Below are 14,701 nucleotides of genomic sequence, written 5' to 3'. Positions count from 1 at the left end.
ATGCCGCAGACTTGCCACGATCTTTTCATTAATTTGGAAGTAAATGAAGTCCCCAAATTGGTAATTATCTTGGAAATGAAGCCCATGTGGCACGTATCATTTATTAGTGCATCTGCCACTGTCTCTGTTTCAGTATTCAGCAAAGGTACAACTTCCAGATACATTGTGGCATAATCAATTATTGATAAAATAAATCTATTCCCATGCTTGGTAACTTTGGGTAGGGGTCCCACTATGTCTAGGTCTATTCGTTGAAAAGGGGTCGAGATCAGTGGTGGGATTCAGCCGGTTTGCACCTATCGGTTCTGCAGAACCGTTTGCTGGCCTGCTGAATTCCACCACTGAATACAGGTATAGAGATATCTTGCGGGGGGGGGAGAGAGAAATAAAGGCGGCTGGGGATTACTCTTCTGCTTGTCATCCAGGCTCGCCTGCCCTCCATGTCAGTCTTTAAAGGAAAATTTCTCCTCCTGCAGAGGGAAGCCCCTGGTTGGGAAGCCCTGCCCAGCTTTGGTCGTCCACCAGCGGTGGGTACTCAAGCAGGGGTGCAGCGCCATGGTCCCCACAAGCCGCAGCCCCCCCGCTGTTCTGCAGCTCACTGGGGCTCCATCGCCAGCCCGTGGCTCTTAGCGTGGGTCTCCCCAGCAGACGCAGCTCGGTCCAAGGCTCCGCGGAGCATCCCCCAGCACTGCCTCCAGGCGTGGACGTGGTGGCGCCTCCACTGCCACCTTCACCTTCACTTGCTGCTCCTGCTGCCACCATCACCCCATTGGGTCAAAATCTGCAGCTCCTCCGGCTCAGGATTGGCATCCCGGCATCTCTGCCTTCCCGCCTTGCCTCCGCTTCTGCAGCTCTCGCTGTGCACCCAGAGCAGGCTTGCGTGCTCGCCTACCGAGCCCAGCCTGGGCATTCCTCAACTGTGCCCTGGCGCCACGTCCCGAGCAAGTCGGAGCTCTCAGCTGAGTGACCTCGATCTCCCTGCCTCCTTCCCCCCTTCACACATGGCCCATCATCATCATCATGACCTCCCTCCCCTGCCTGGCTCACGCGCTCGCCCCAAACTGCAGCTGTTCCGAAGCTCCGGATGCTTCCTCCCAAACCCATATGGGAATGCTGAGTATTGTAGTTTTCTACATCTTTACTCTCCCACTCTTCAGAAAGAAACATTTCAATTTTTGGTAGTCTTTTGCAGACTGTGCCTCTTTCCATTTCAGCCTGGCCTGGGAACTTGCCCTGAGACTCTGAGACTTTAATAATGCCTAAAAACTTGGCGGGGGACAACTACCCACCAGAACTTGGTGTACAGCCTGAAGAAGTGGAATTATCTTTGAAAGCATGTTGGTGGTGGTTTGTTTCTTTTTCCTTTTTTTTTCTCTTGCCAGGGCACCACAGTTTAGAGGACACTGTAATTTAGGAGGGAATCTAGTGTGTGTGTGTGTGTGTGTGTGTGTGTGTGTGTGTTTCATGCCATCAAATCAGAACCTGTACTAGGGGTTTCAAGGAGTGGTTTTATCAGTTCCACTTCCTCTGGTGAATTTCCATGGCTGAGCAGGGATTTGAACCCTAGTCCACTACACACCAACACCGTGAACTCCATAGCAACTGGTGGACAGAAAACCCTAATTCTAACCCAGAAAAGAAACAACAACCTATCTGAACTCTCTTGAATTTTTTTTTGCTGGAAGGATGAAACTGCCGGATGGCTCCATGATTTAGTTATGGTTGGGAGTTCAATTCCCCAGTGTGCTTCCTTTGACGGGCTGGACTCATGGGGTCCCTTCTAGCTCTGCATTTCTAAGATGATGATGATGAAGTTTTTCTTTCTTTAGAGGTCAGGGCCATCACATTTTTCTCCTCCTTTTTCATGACAGCTCTGTTAAGATCGCACCAAAAGTGTTATTTCTGAGGATCAGGTAGTTCTCACATTGCCGGGGGGGGGGGACAAACCATCCACAGTGTTGTGGGCAGGATTCCACCCTTAAAGTGAGTAAAGTGGTGATCTTTTGAGCATGTCGGATAAATTAAACAGACCCACCCATTCAATAACTCCATAGGGCTGCTCATGAGGAATAGCTTGAATAACCCAGTCTTCTCCAGACTAAAACTGTTCCAATCTCTTGGACTATAAAATCCCATGATCTGAAGGTAGCTAACCTGTCTAGAAGGGTCCAGGTTCAGGCAGGCTGGAAAAAATTGGTCACATCAATGAGGGCAAGCTTTTCAAGCCAGGAAGGCGGAAAAAAATAAGAAAAAACTTTCATGGTGAGAATAAAAATAAACTTTTTATGGAGAGCCCAACATCAGCAACACTGGAGAATCACAGAATAATTCAGCTGAAAGGGACCTACAAGGCCATCAAATCTCAATGCATAAATCCACATAAAAGCAGACCTGAGATATTTTCTTTTGAAGGCCTCCAGCGTTGGAGCGCTCACCACCTCCTGAAGTCATGGGTTCCATTGTCATACTGCTCTAACAGTTGTAAAGTTTTTTTTTCTGATATTCAGCCGAAATCTGGCTTCCTGACGCTTGAGCTCATTGTTACGTGTCCTGCACTCTGGGATGATGGAGGACAGATCCTGCCCATCCTCTGCCATCTCATAGAGCGAGTTGTCACAAAAACACTCTGCAAATGCTCAGCTAAATCTAGGCCTACTAACCATGGGGCAGGAATTTGATAAGATATGGCCACCTTCCAAACTCCTGACCATCCCTTATATCTTATGGGAATTTTTACCATAGGCAACACCACTATTTCAGAACCAATCCTTTTAATAGAATGTGGGGTTCCACAGGGGTCGATCATCTCCCCAATGCTGTTTAACATCTATATGAGGCCGCTGGGTGGGGTCATCAGGGGATGTGGAGCATCGTGTCATCAATATGCTGATGACATCCAGCTCTACATCTCCTTTTTACCAACTGCAAGTGATGCCGTCCTGTCCCTCCAGCGCTGCCTGGGGGCCATACTGCAATGGATGCAGGAGAACAGGCTAAGGCTGAACCCGGACAAGACGGAAGTTCTGAGGGTGGGTGGCCCTGTGGATGGTGGCTTGGGAAACTCCCTCATGTTTTGGGGGGGTGGCCCTGGCCGCAAAGAGTGGGGTCCACAGCCTGGTAGTACACCTGGACCTGACGCTCATCATGGAAACACAGGTGGCGTCGGTAGTCTGCTCCGCCTTTTTCCACCTTTGGCGGATTGCCCGGCTGCGACCTTACCTAGACACGGGGGCGCTCACTACCTTAGTACATGCACTTGTAATCTCTAGATTAGACTACTGTAACGTGCTCTACGTGGGGCTCCCTTTGAAGCTGATGCGGAAACTTCAGGTGGTGCAGAATGCGGCGGCCAGACTCCTCACTGGAGTGAGAAAATGCCAACATATCTCTCCTACTCTGGCCATGCTGCATTGGCTGCCCATCCGTTTCCGCATTGGCTTCAAAGTGTTAATGCTTACATATAAGGCCCTAAACGGTTTAGGACCTCGATACTTTATGGAACGCCTGCTTCCACCTAGATCTACTTGGATCACCCGCATGAGCCAGGAGGTGAGGCTGAGGAGCCTAACGACGAGGGAGGCCCAGAAAGAAAGGACACGAAACCGGGCCTTCTCGGCGGTGGCTCCTCGCCTCTGGCACAATCTCCCTCCTGAGAGCCGGGCGGCCCCCACTTTGGACACTTTTAAAAGTCAATTAAAAACATGGCTATACATTCAGGCCTTCCCTCCAGTTAATATCTGACTTTTCTTTATTCTCTCCTTATGTATTTTCTATTCTATTGTTGTATTCTGTTTATTACAATATGATTTATGTAATTGTGTGTGTTTTTTATATTATTTCACTGTTTTTACTATATTGGAAGCCGCCTAGAGTGATCTTTTAGACGAGACGGGCGGGGTATAAATCAAATAATTAAATAAATAAATAAATAAATAAATAAATAAATAAATAAATAAATAAATAAATAAATAATATTTTCATATTCTAACATATTTTCCTTAGGGACTATATCCGGGTGACATATTGTAACTGTGAGCAAGAATCTTTTAGTGCAAGATACTTATTATTATCAACATAAATAACATGGTCTGAGCTACGTAGAAGATTCCGGTTGTTTAGTCATTTATTTATGTCTGACTCTTCGTGACCCCATGGACCAGAGAACATCAGGCCCTCCTGTCTTCCACTGCCTCCTGGAGTTTGGTCGGATTCATATTCGTAGTTCCAAGACACCGTCCAACCATCTCATCCTCTGTCTTCTCCTTCTTCACTTGCCTTCACACGTTCCCAACATCAGGGTCTTTTGCAAAGAGTCTTCTCTTCTCATCAGATGGCCAAAGTATTGCAGCCTCAGCTTCGTCCTTCCAGTGAGCACTCAGGGTTGATTTCCTTTAGAATGGATAGGTTTGTTCTCCTTGCAGTCCAGGGGACTCTCAATAACCTCCTCCAGCACCACAATTCAAAAGCATAAATTCTTCAGCAGTCAGCTTTCTTTATGATCCATCTCTCGCTTCCATACATCCCTACTGGAAAAAACAGCTTTGATTATGTGGACCTTTGTCGGCAAGGTGATGTCTCTGCTTTTTAAGATGCTGTCGAGGTTTGTCATCGCTTTCCTCCCAAGAAGCAGGTGCCTTAATTTCGTGGCTGCTGTCACCATCTGCAGTGATCATGGAGCCCAGGAAAGTAAAAATTGTCACTTCCTCCATATCTTCCGCTTCTATTTGCCAGGAGGTAATGGGATCAGTGGCCATGATCTGTTTTTGATGTTGAGCTTCAAACCATTTTTTGCGCTCTCCTCTTTCACCCTCATTACAAGGTTCTTTAAATCCTCCTCACTTTCTGACATCAGAGTGGTATCATCTGCATATTGGAGATTGTTGATATTTCTTCCGGCAATCTTAATTCCGGTTTGGGATTCATCCAGTCCTGTCTTTCGCATGATGTATTCTGCATAGTTAAATAAGCTGAGGGGACAATATACAGCCTTGTCGTACTCCTTTCCCAATTTTGAATAAATCAGTGTTTTTATATCCACTTCTAACTATTTCTTCCTGTCCCACGTATAGGTTTCTCAGGAGATATATATAAGGTGGTCAGGTACTCCCATGTCTTTAAGAACTTGCCATAGTTTGCTGTGGTCCACACCGTCAAAGGCTTTTGCATAGTCAGTGAAGCAGAAGTAGATGTTTTTCCAGAATTCTCTGGCTTTCTCCATAATCCAGGGCATGTTGGCAATTTGGTCTCTAATTCCTCTGCCCCCTTGAAATCCAGCTTCTACTTCTGGGAGTTCTCGGCCCACATACTGCTTAAGCCTACCATGGAGGATTTTGAGCACAACCTTGCTAGCGTGTGAAATGAGTGCAATTGTATGGTAGTTGGAGCATTCTTTGACAGTGCCCTTCTTTGGGATTCTCATGTAGACTGATCATTTCCAACCCCTTGGCCACTGTTGAGTTTTCCAAACTTGCTGGCATATTGAGTGTAGCACCTTAGCAGCCTCATCTTTTAAGATTTTAAATAGTTTGACTGGAATGCCATCACCTCCACTGGCCTTCTTGTTAGCCATGCTTTCTAAGGCCCACTTGACTTCACTCTCCAGGATGTCTGGCTCAAGGTCAGCAATCACAGTATCTGGGTTGTCCAGGACACCCAGATCTTTCTGGTATAATTCCTCTGTGAATTCTTGCCACCTCTTCTTGATGTCTTCTGCTTCTGTTGGGTCCCTACCATTTTTGTCCTTTATCATCTCCATCTTTGCACAAAATGTTCCTTTAATATCTCCAGTTTTATTGAACAGATCTCTGGTTTTCCCCTTTCTATTATTTTCCTCTATTTCTTTGCACTGTTCATTTAAGAAGGCCCTCTTGTCTCCCCTTGCTATTCTTTGGAAGTCTGTGTTCAGTTTTCTATAACTTTCCCTTTCTCCCTTGCATTTTGTTTCCCTTCTCTTCTCTGCTATTTGTAAGGCCTCCTTGGATAGCCACTTTGCTTACTTGCATTTCCTTTTCTTTGGGATGGTTTTTGTTGCTGCATCCCATACAATGTTACGAGCCTCCATCCAGAATTCTTCAGGCACTCTGTCTACCATCTTTGGCTGCGGAGAATATAATCAATCTGATTACGGTATTGCCCATCTGGTGATGTTGATGTGTAGTCGCCTCTTGTATTGTTGGAAAAGAGTGTTTGTGATGACCAGCTTATTCTCTTGACAAAACTCTATTAGCCTTTGCCCTGCTTCGTTTTGAACTCCAAGGCCAAACTTACCTGTTGTTCCTTTTATCTCTTCACTCCCTACTTTAGCATTCCAGTCCCCTATAATGACAAGAACATCTTTCTTTAGTGTCAGTTCTAGAAAGTGCTGTAAGTCTTCATAGAATTGGTCAATTTCAGCCTCTTCAGCATTGGTGGTTGGTGCATAAACTTGGATTACTGTGATGTTGAAAGGTCTGCCTTGGATTCGTATTGAAATCATTCTATCATTTTTGAGATTATATCCCAGTACAGCTTTTCCCACTCTTTTGTTGACTATGAGGGATACTCCATTTCTACTACGGGATTCTTGCTCACAATAGTAGATATAATAATTCGCCCATTCCCTTTCACTTCAGTTCACTGACGTCCAGGATGTCAATGTTTATTCTTGCCATCTCCTGTTTGACTACATCCAGTTTACCAAAGTTCAGAGATCTTACATTCCAGGTTCCTATGCAATGTTTTTCTTTGCAGCGTTTTTCTTTGCAGCATCGGACTTTCCTTTCACTTCCAGGCACAGCCACAGCTTAGCCTCCTTTCGGCTTTGGCACAACCACTTCATTAGCTCTGGAGCTACTTGTACTTGTCCTCCACTCTTCCTCAGTAGCATGTTGGATGCCTTCCGACCTGAGGGTCCCATCTTCCAGCGTCATATCTTTTAGCCTTTTGTTTCTGATCATGGGGCATTCTTGGCAAAGATACTGGAGTGGCATTGCCAGTTCCTACTCCAGGTGGATTGCGTTTAGTCAGAACTCTCCACTATGACCTGTCCATCTTGGGTGTCCCTGCACAACATAGCCCATAGCTTCTCTGAATTACTCAAGCCCCTTTGCCACGATAAGGCAGCAATCCGTGAAGGGGAGAAGATTCTTGTTACATTCTATCAAAAAGCATTGGACGACCCTAGCCACAGGAAGCTCTTGGCTCTCTGACCTCTCTGTTACTTGTGTTGCCATGGTAACTGCTTCATTAGTTGCTCCATTATCTCTACATAAAATACCTTCTTTGGCTGACTGGAATTTCCCCCTTTTTGCTGTTTAACATTCCTAATCTTTTGGGTCTGATACACATAACATTGTTTACTGGCTCTGGGTTTGAAATACAGGGCCTTGCCAACCTTTCCCTCAGAGCTATTATGTTTCAGGTGACTCAGCTCTGTGGATTAGGGCCACACTTTCCCACCAATTTTTACCTCAGAGAACCTGGGGTTTCTAATCTCACTTATGAAATCCGCATTTTTACTTGCTTTCAGTAGATTTTTAGGATTTTTGTCTCTTACTAAATAATGCAATAGAATAAAATTGCTCCAATCCAATCACATTTTTCATTTGTTCTATAGAAGTGACATTCTCACGCTCCATCCATTTTTCCAAATAGAGACTAAGCTTAGCCCTTACTTGGTGCTACCAACATGTTTGTGTCCATCCTCTGTAGAAGTTTTCCCCAATCTCATTTTGTATGGGAACAGAGGGCCTCACTAACAAAGTTTTCATCCCCTGTTCAAACTCTGAGTCAACAGAAATGCCTCATTCCTTCAGATAGGATAGACTGCTACCACCTTTCCCCCAATTCTCAATGGGTAGAAAAGGAACTACCGCTGTAGGCTACCTTTGAAATTCTTCCTGTACCAGATGTCTGGATAAATATTTCAAGCCTGCAAGGTTTCCCTCCCTTTTCTGTAGCTGGGGAATCTCTGGTTTGCTTGCCTTGTGGTGCAGTGGTTAAACTGTAGTACTACAGTAAAGACTCTGCTCATGACCTGAATTCAATCCTGATGAGCTCAGGTAGCCAGCTCAAGGTTGACTCAACCCTCCATCCTTTCAAGGTCAATAAATTGAGTACCCAGCTTTCTGGAGGCACAACGTGTAGCCTGCATATTTATGTTGTAAACCTCCCAGAGAGTGATTTAAGCGCTATGGGGCAGTGTATAAGCAACACACTGCTTTGCTTTACAGAACAGGTACAGGGAACAGGCTGACTAGTATAAAAAAGAATTACATTTTGGGGGGATCATATAGCTTGCTATTTGCTTCTTTTTGATGTGATTTGTTCTGTTGAGATTTTGATATGAATACAGTAGTACCTCGGTTTGTGAAATGGATCTGTTCTACATGACGTTATGTAGCATGGAAATTTCGCAAACCAAAATGCCAATTGCACTACAAAAGGGGCAGTGCTATAGGTGCAATGAGCCCTGGGAAAACCCTTTCGTAGTGCAAAAAAAAAAAAAAAGAAAACATAAACCGAGGCTTTATTTCTTATGGATTTCGGTTCATAAACCAAAAATTACATAAACGGAGGCGTTCGCAAACTGAGGTACTACTGTATGCATTAAATATAAATGTTGTATAGTTGAAAGTAAAATAGCTGATTTTACCTGAGTCATTGTACGGATTGTATTCAGGTGCAGTTACCAAGGTTTGAGACTGACTGTTGTACAGCTGTCGTACATGATGAAACTTTGTGCAAATGAAAATGAAGTAATGTGTTTTCTGATTGGTCCCAGAATTGTACATAAGTCATGTGTAAAGGGGACATTTTATCTGCTGTAAGTCAGATCACTTTTTCCTATGCTATGTGTTGGATCATGTCATGTTATGCTGCCAGATGAATGTCTATTCTCTCTGTATATATGTTAATAGACTAAGTTGATGCAGTGTTTTACTCTCTCTGTGTCATTGTGTCAATGCAAAATAATATCTCCTTACTCTGCTAATGTTCTGAGAATACATGTTTAACCAAAATTTTCTTTTTTCTGGTGACCACATGTGTTTAAAGTAATAGTGATTCATCTTGCCCCTCTTGTGAGCTGTTCAGCTCCTTTCTGGAACAGCACTAAAATTGCATTTTATTTAGTGTGATTGGAAGTGCTCCTGATTATCCTCTTCTGTAGTCTGGGTGGCTGCTTAATTCACTCTCAAACAGAGCTGTAGGCAGCTGTATACAGTGGGTTGTGAAAATAGAAAGGATGGCAGAAAAACCCTCACCTCTATTTTCCTCTTCTTATAATTCTTTTTTAATGTTCTCTAAAGCAACACACATTATTTAACATATAAGTATCAATGCTAGGTGATGTAGTGCTGCAGCGCTATGCCACTTACTAAATTAAACCAAAAAGGGAAGTCATTGTGGCTTGTGGAATGACAGCTGAGATAATGTGGGGAAAGGAGTGGAGGAGTGGCATCAATAATCATAAGGGGAGAAATGGGAGTGATCTGCTGATTAGATATTCTCATGGGAGAAGAAATCTTTGTGAATGGAAAGATTGTTCAAGTGCAAAATAAGGTAGATTGCATTGAAGATAAGAGCCTTTTAAATGTGACCCAGATTGCTCCAAATGCATCTGTCTAGTTGCGGCCTGTATTGCATGTTACAGGGAAAAATGTATTATAAAAACAGACCATCTTAGCAAAATAATAGCACAGGGCTCTTTTTCTGGATGTTACGTTAAAAAAGAAATATTCTGCATGCTCAGTTTAGTAATAAAAAATAAGAAATGATCGAATGTGACTAAAAGGCTGACTAGACAGGCATTTAGCACACTGTTTGGTCTGCTGCAAGGACAGGCTGGTTCACTCCTAAAGATGGTGATCAAGTGATGTCTTTGCTGGAGGAAAGCAGCCAGCCAGCATAGTGGGCCTACCCACATTTTTCTGGCCCTGTCAGGGTTTCTCCTTTCTTGATGTGGGTAGGGGCACTCTCTTTAGGTTCATTTCCAATGTGTGTGATTACTGGGAATAAGTGGCTTAAGAAAGCCACCTCAGGATATTGGCTAATGGAACACTCCCTCTGCTCCTTGGGTGAGGGGCAGAGAAAGTAAAAATTATTTTTAGTCTCCATTACAGCAGAGAAAATGTACAGCATCAGTTACTAAAAAAAGATGCAAATCCTGTTTTTTCTCCTTATCTTATAGGGCCAGTCAAGAAACTGTCCACAGCTGAATCCACCCACCATGGCAGTTTCTTGACTGACCCTATAATACAAGGGAAAGAAGTGTATTTGTGTATTAGGTATGTGTATTAGGTTGTGGCAGGCTCTCAATCAGATCTTTAAGAAAAGTGTATTTGTGGGGGAATGCCCCTCCCCAAAGTTGCTAAGCTGTTGGCTTATTCTATAGTAGAGCAAACTCTCCTGGATGACGCCACAGCTGCTTCTGGGAGGAGCTACAACCCATTCTTCTTCTTTCTCATAGGTAATAGAGAGCTTGCTTAATTGCCTTCCTTTGGGCCAATCATAATAGCATTATGTAACCATTATCCTATTGGAACTCTGCAAGCTATCTGTATACTGTCAACTATCTGTGAGTTTGTAAGGTTAATAAACATAGTCCTCCTGGGGGCAGGGCAGTCGTCTTATTCGAGGTCCTCTTCTACTAGTCACCCATCAGGAGCACTGCTGGCAGACATCCTTGGGTGTGGCTGACTTCTTTAACTTCTATTCTCTAAGACTATTTGTTATCCTAATTACTTGTGACTACATAAACTATCAGCCTGCTCATTTTGTGACTCCAACATGTATTAACCTCTCCTTCTGCTAGAGGTCCTTATGCCATTTGGATGTGAGGATTGGACAAAATGGCACACTAGACCTCCTAGCAATCGCGTTTATCCTGTTCCAATGGGCTCCAACCCAGATGAGTAGACAAGCCCTAACTTAGATGTCTGGAAATCATAACCTGAGGCTTCTCCTGCTTTTTCAGCCATGGTTCATGTAAGGTGCCAGTTGTCCACAGGTCCCCTTACTAGAAAGCCAGAACAAAGAAATCTTTTCCTTGGCTGCTAATTAAAAAAAATCTGAATGAGTTTAGTTAATATATGTGAGTGTTCCTCCTCCTCCTCCTCCTCCACCTCAACATTGAGTAGCTATCTCATTATATTAACCCGTCTCTGTGCCGGCTTTTAACTTGGACAGATATATTGCAATTTATGATTCCATATGATGGCAAAGGTGGCTGCACTTATGACACTAATTTATTCTGCTCCCTGCTTGAGGCTTTTCTGGATAGTCGTTATATAAGGAAAGCCCTTTAGTCTCTGGGGTGCCTGCTAGCCCCTGTTCCTTCTTTCCTTGCCTCCAGCTATGTGCTGCTGCCCATTCCAGTGAAAAAGGTAATGATACTTCCCCACTCACCTTAATAAGAGAAAGGGAGATGGGTCTATGTGCTTCTTCCTGCTTCAGGGAAGGAGTCTCCTATACTGACACACTGTTGCCTCTGCCACATGTTGTCAGTGGGAGAAACTAATGTGCCCGTATGATACTGCTGCCTGCCAGAAAAAGAGAGATTGGCCATTGTGACTCATGGTGATGATGTGTCTCTGTAGGAGACACTATTGTGACATCATCCAGATGATGCCTATTTGAAAAAGAAAGACTCACCATTGTGACTTCAATTTGAAAGAGAGAAAAAACTGGTCAATGCACCCTCTCAAAAGGTACTGTCTATCTGAAGGACAGAGAACAGCTTCCATGTTGCCAAAAACATTCATGAGAACTTTCATGCTCCCCACATCTGAGAGAAGATCTTTCCTCTTAATTGCCCATCCTCTCAAATACATCTTGTTTTCTCAGGCAATCACCATTGTCCTCTAGGAGGTTATGACACTGCCTTATAGTTCTTTCTGGTTGCCACTGAACAAATGAAAATATCTGAAAGGTTAACAGTTACTAACTGGGCATATTGCAGAGATAACTTGTGAAGGATCATTTCCACAATTCCTCACTACTGGACATGCTTGGGGGATTTTAGGAGCTGTAAGCCACCATCAGGTTGCACATATTTTCCAGCAGGTGGCTAAATCTTATTTTTATTTATTTATTTATTTATTTATTTATTTATTTATTTATTTATTTATTTATTTATTTATTTATTTATTTATTTATTTATTTATTTATTTATTTATTTATTTATACCCCGCCTATCTAGTCATTTCGACCACTCTAGGCGGCTATCACACAAGACTCAAGGAAAGGAGACAGCTCACTTCCCCTGGCAGCCCCCAGAGCACTCTGACAAGCCTCATCTGGCATGTATGACAAGGCTGTCTGGTAGCAACTGGGAAGGAAAGGAGGGCACCTTTTTCCTTCAGTAAAGACCAGGTTCTAGGAAAACAAGATGCAAATGCTTCCCCATGAGCCTTGTCATCCTTGAGACCTGGAATCCAGAAGAACCACAACCCCTGTCAGGCACTGTCCATTACTGTGGAAGGCAGATATTTCAACTCTTCCTTTGCAGCCCTGTTCCATGTATGTTTCTGCAGAAGACAGGTCTTTCTTGAACAGCACTTGTTCTTAGGCAGGTGTGCACAGAACTGCAGCCTTAGGAGTTTCAGGTCATTTTAAAGAGTTATTTATCACAATGTAGAATTGTATTCTTATATGGAATGGCAAGTCCTTAAAGAAATGGGAGTGCCTGATCACCTTATCTACCTCCTGAGAAACCTATACGTGGGACGGGAAGCAACAGTTGGAACTGGATATGGAACAACTGATTGGTTCAAAATTGGGAAAGGAGCACAACAAGGCTGTATATTGTCCTCCTGCTTATTTAACTTATATGCAGAAAACATCATGCGAAAGGCTGGACTGGATGAATCCCAAGCCGGAATCAAGATTGCCGGGAGAAATATCAACAACCTCCGATATGCAGATGATACCACTCTGATGGCAAAAAGTGAGGAGGAATTAAAGAACCTCGTAATGAGGGTGAAAGAGGAGAGTGCAAAAAACGGTCTGAAGCTCAACATCAAAAAAAGTAAGATCATGGCCACTGGTCCCATCACCTCCTGGTAAATAGAAGGGGAAGATATGGAGGTAGTGACAGATTTTACTTTCTTGGGTTCCATGATCACTGCAGAAGGAGACAGCAGCCACAAAATTAAAAGACACCTGCTTCTTGGGAGGAAAGTGATGACAGACCTCAACAGCATCTTAAAAAGCAAAGACATCACCTTGCCAACAAAAGTCTGAATAGTCAAAGCTATGGTTTTTCCTGTAGCGATGTACGGAAGTGAGAGCTAGACCATAAAGAAAGCTGACCACCGAAGAATTGATGCTTTTGAATTGTGGTGTTGGAGGAGGCTCTTGAGAGTCCCCTGGACTGCAAACCTATCTATTCTGAAGGAAATCAGGCCTGAGTGCTCACTGGAAGGACAGATCCTGAAGCTGAGGCTCCAATACTTTGGCCATCTCATGAGAAGAGACAACTCCTTGGAAAAGACCTTGATGTTGGGAAAGTGTGAGGGCAAGAGGAGAAATGGACGACACAGGATGAGATGGTTGGACAGTGTCATCAAAGCTACCAACATGAATTTGACACAACTCTGGGAGGCAGTGGAAGACAGGAGGGCCTGGCGGGGTCACGAAGAGTCGGACACGACTAAACGACAGTCATCCTAGGACCTCTATTGACAAGCAGGAGCGGCCTGCAGTGTTGGCAATCTAAAACTGTCATGTAAGATTTTCTTTTGAAAGCTGAGCATATACTGTATGGTGATTAGCAGAAACAAAATAAAATGATACTGTTCCTGACAAACCCTAAGAGAAATTAACTGGAATTGCCTACAAAAACACTTATGCTCCTGCATTCTTATTTCTTTGAGTGAGGCTTGAGCAGGAGACATTCCTGTTGGATTACGCCCTGTTTGCTCATTCCTTTTTTCCATGCTGCAGATTTGTAATTAGACACTCATCTTTTCACTTGTGGTGAGCAAAAACTGCCTCCAAGAAACCAAGCAAGCTCTTTAAAGTTATATAGGAAACACAGAGACAGTCCTTGGCAAAGCCACCAAAATTCACCATGGTTAATACTGAGCTAAGCTCTGAAGTCAGTGAATGGAGGTATTGATCTCCCTTTCAGAGGTAGGGTGCAGCCGTGTGGAAGCAATGCATTAATATCCATTCTTGTCCCCCCCTGTCTTCCAAAAGCATGGTAGGACAGGATGAGGGTGGTACAAGAGAAGAGGAAGCATGATTATATCAATGAACAAGAGGTTAAGAAGTTGAAGGGCTGGCAGCTAACTAACTCGTACAAGCTTGAGTCAACCATATTTCAAAACACCACAAAAATCAAAACAGCCAATTATTCAATCCTGATCACATCACTATGCCTAGAACAAATCATTCTATAATTCAGTTCTGGACATATCAAATGGCCATTGTGATAGATGGAATCATTATCACAGATCCTGACAGCATCTATGATAATGAAAATAGACATGGATCTTAACTACGGATTGAAGCAATTGCCAAAGACCATCAGCCTTCATATATTTAAGTACGAACATGTTTATTAGAATGGAGATTGTTTTAAGGGCTCACAATGTGCTTCTAAGAGCCAAAACTGTTTTATGGAAACAAGGGGATATGGGGGAAGGGGAGTTCCATAAATTTATTTTCCTCTGATGTACTAGTATTTCAGCCAGCTACATGGCCTTGCACAACAGTAAAC

This window comes from Pogona vitticeps, chromosome 6 (assembly GCF_051106095.1).
Source record: "Pogona vitticeps strain Pit_001003342236 chromosome 6, PviZW2.1, whole genome shotgun sequence".
In the NCBI taxonomy this organism is placed as follows: Eukaryota; Metazoa; Chordata; class Lepidosauria; order Squamata; family Agamidae; genus Pogona; species Pogona vitticeps.
Note: the sequence above shows the minus strand (reverse complement) of the source record.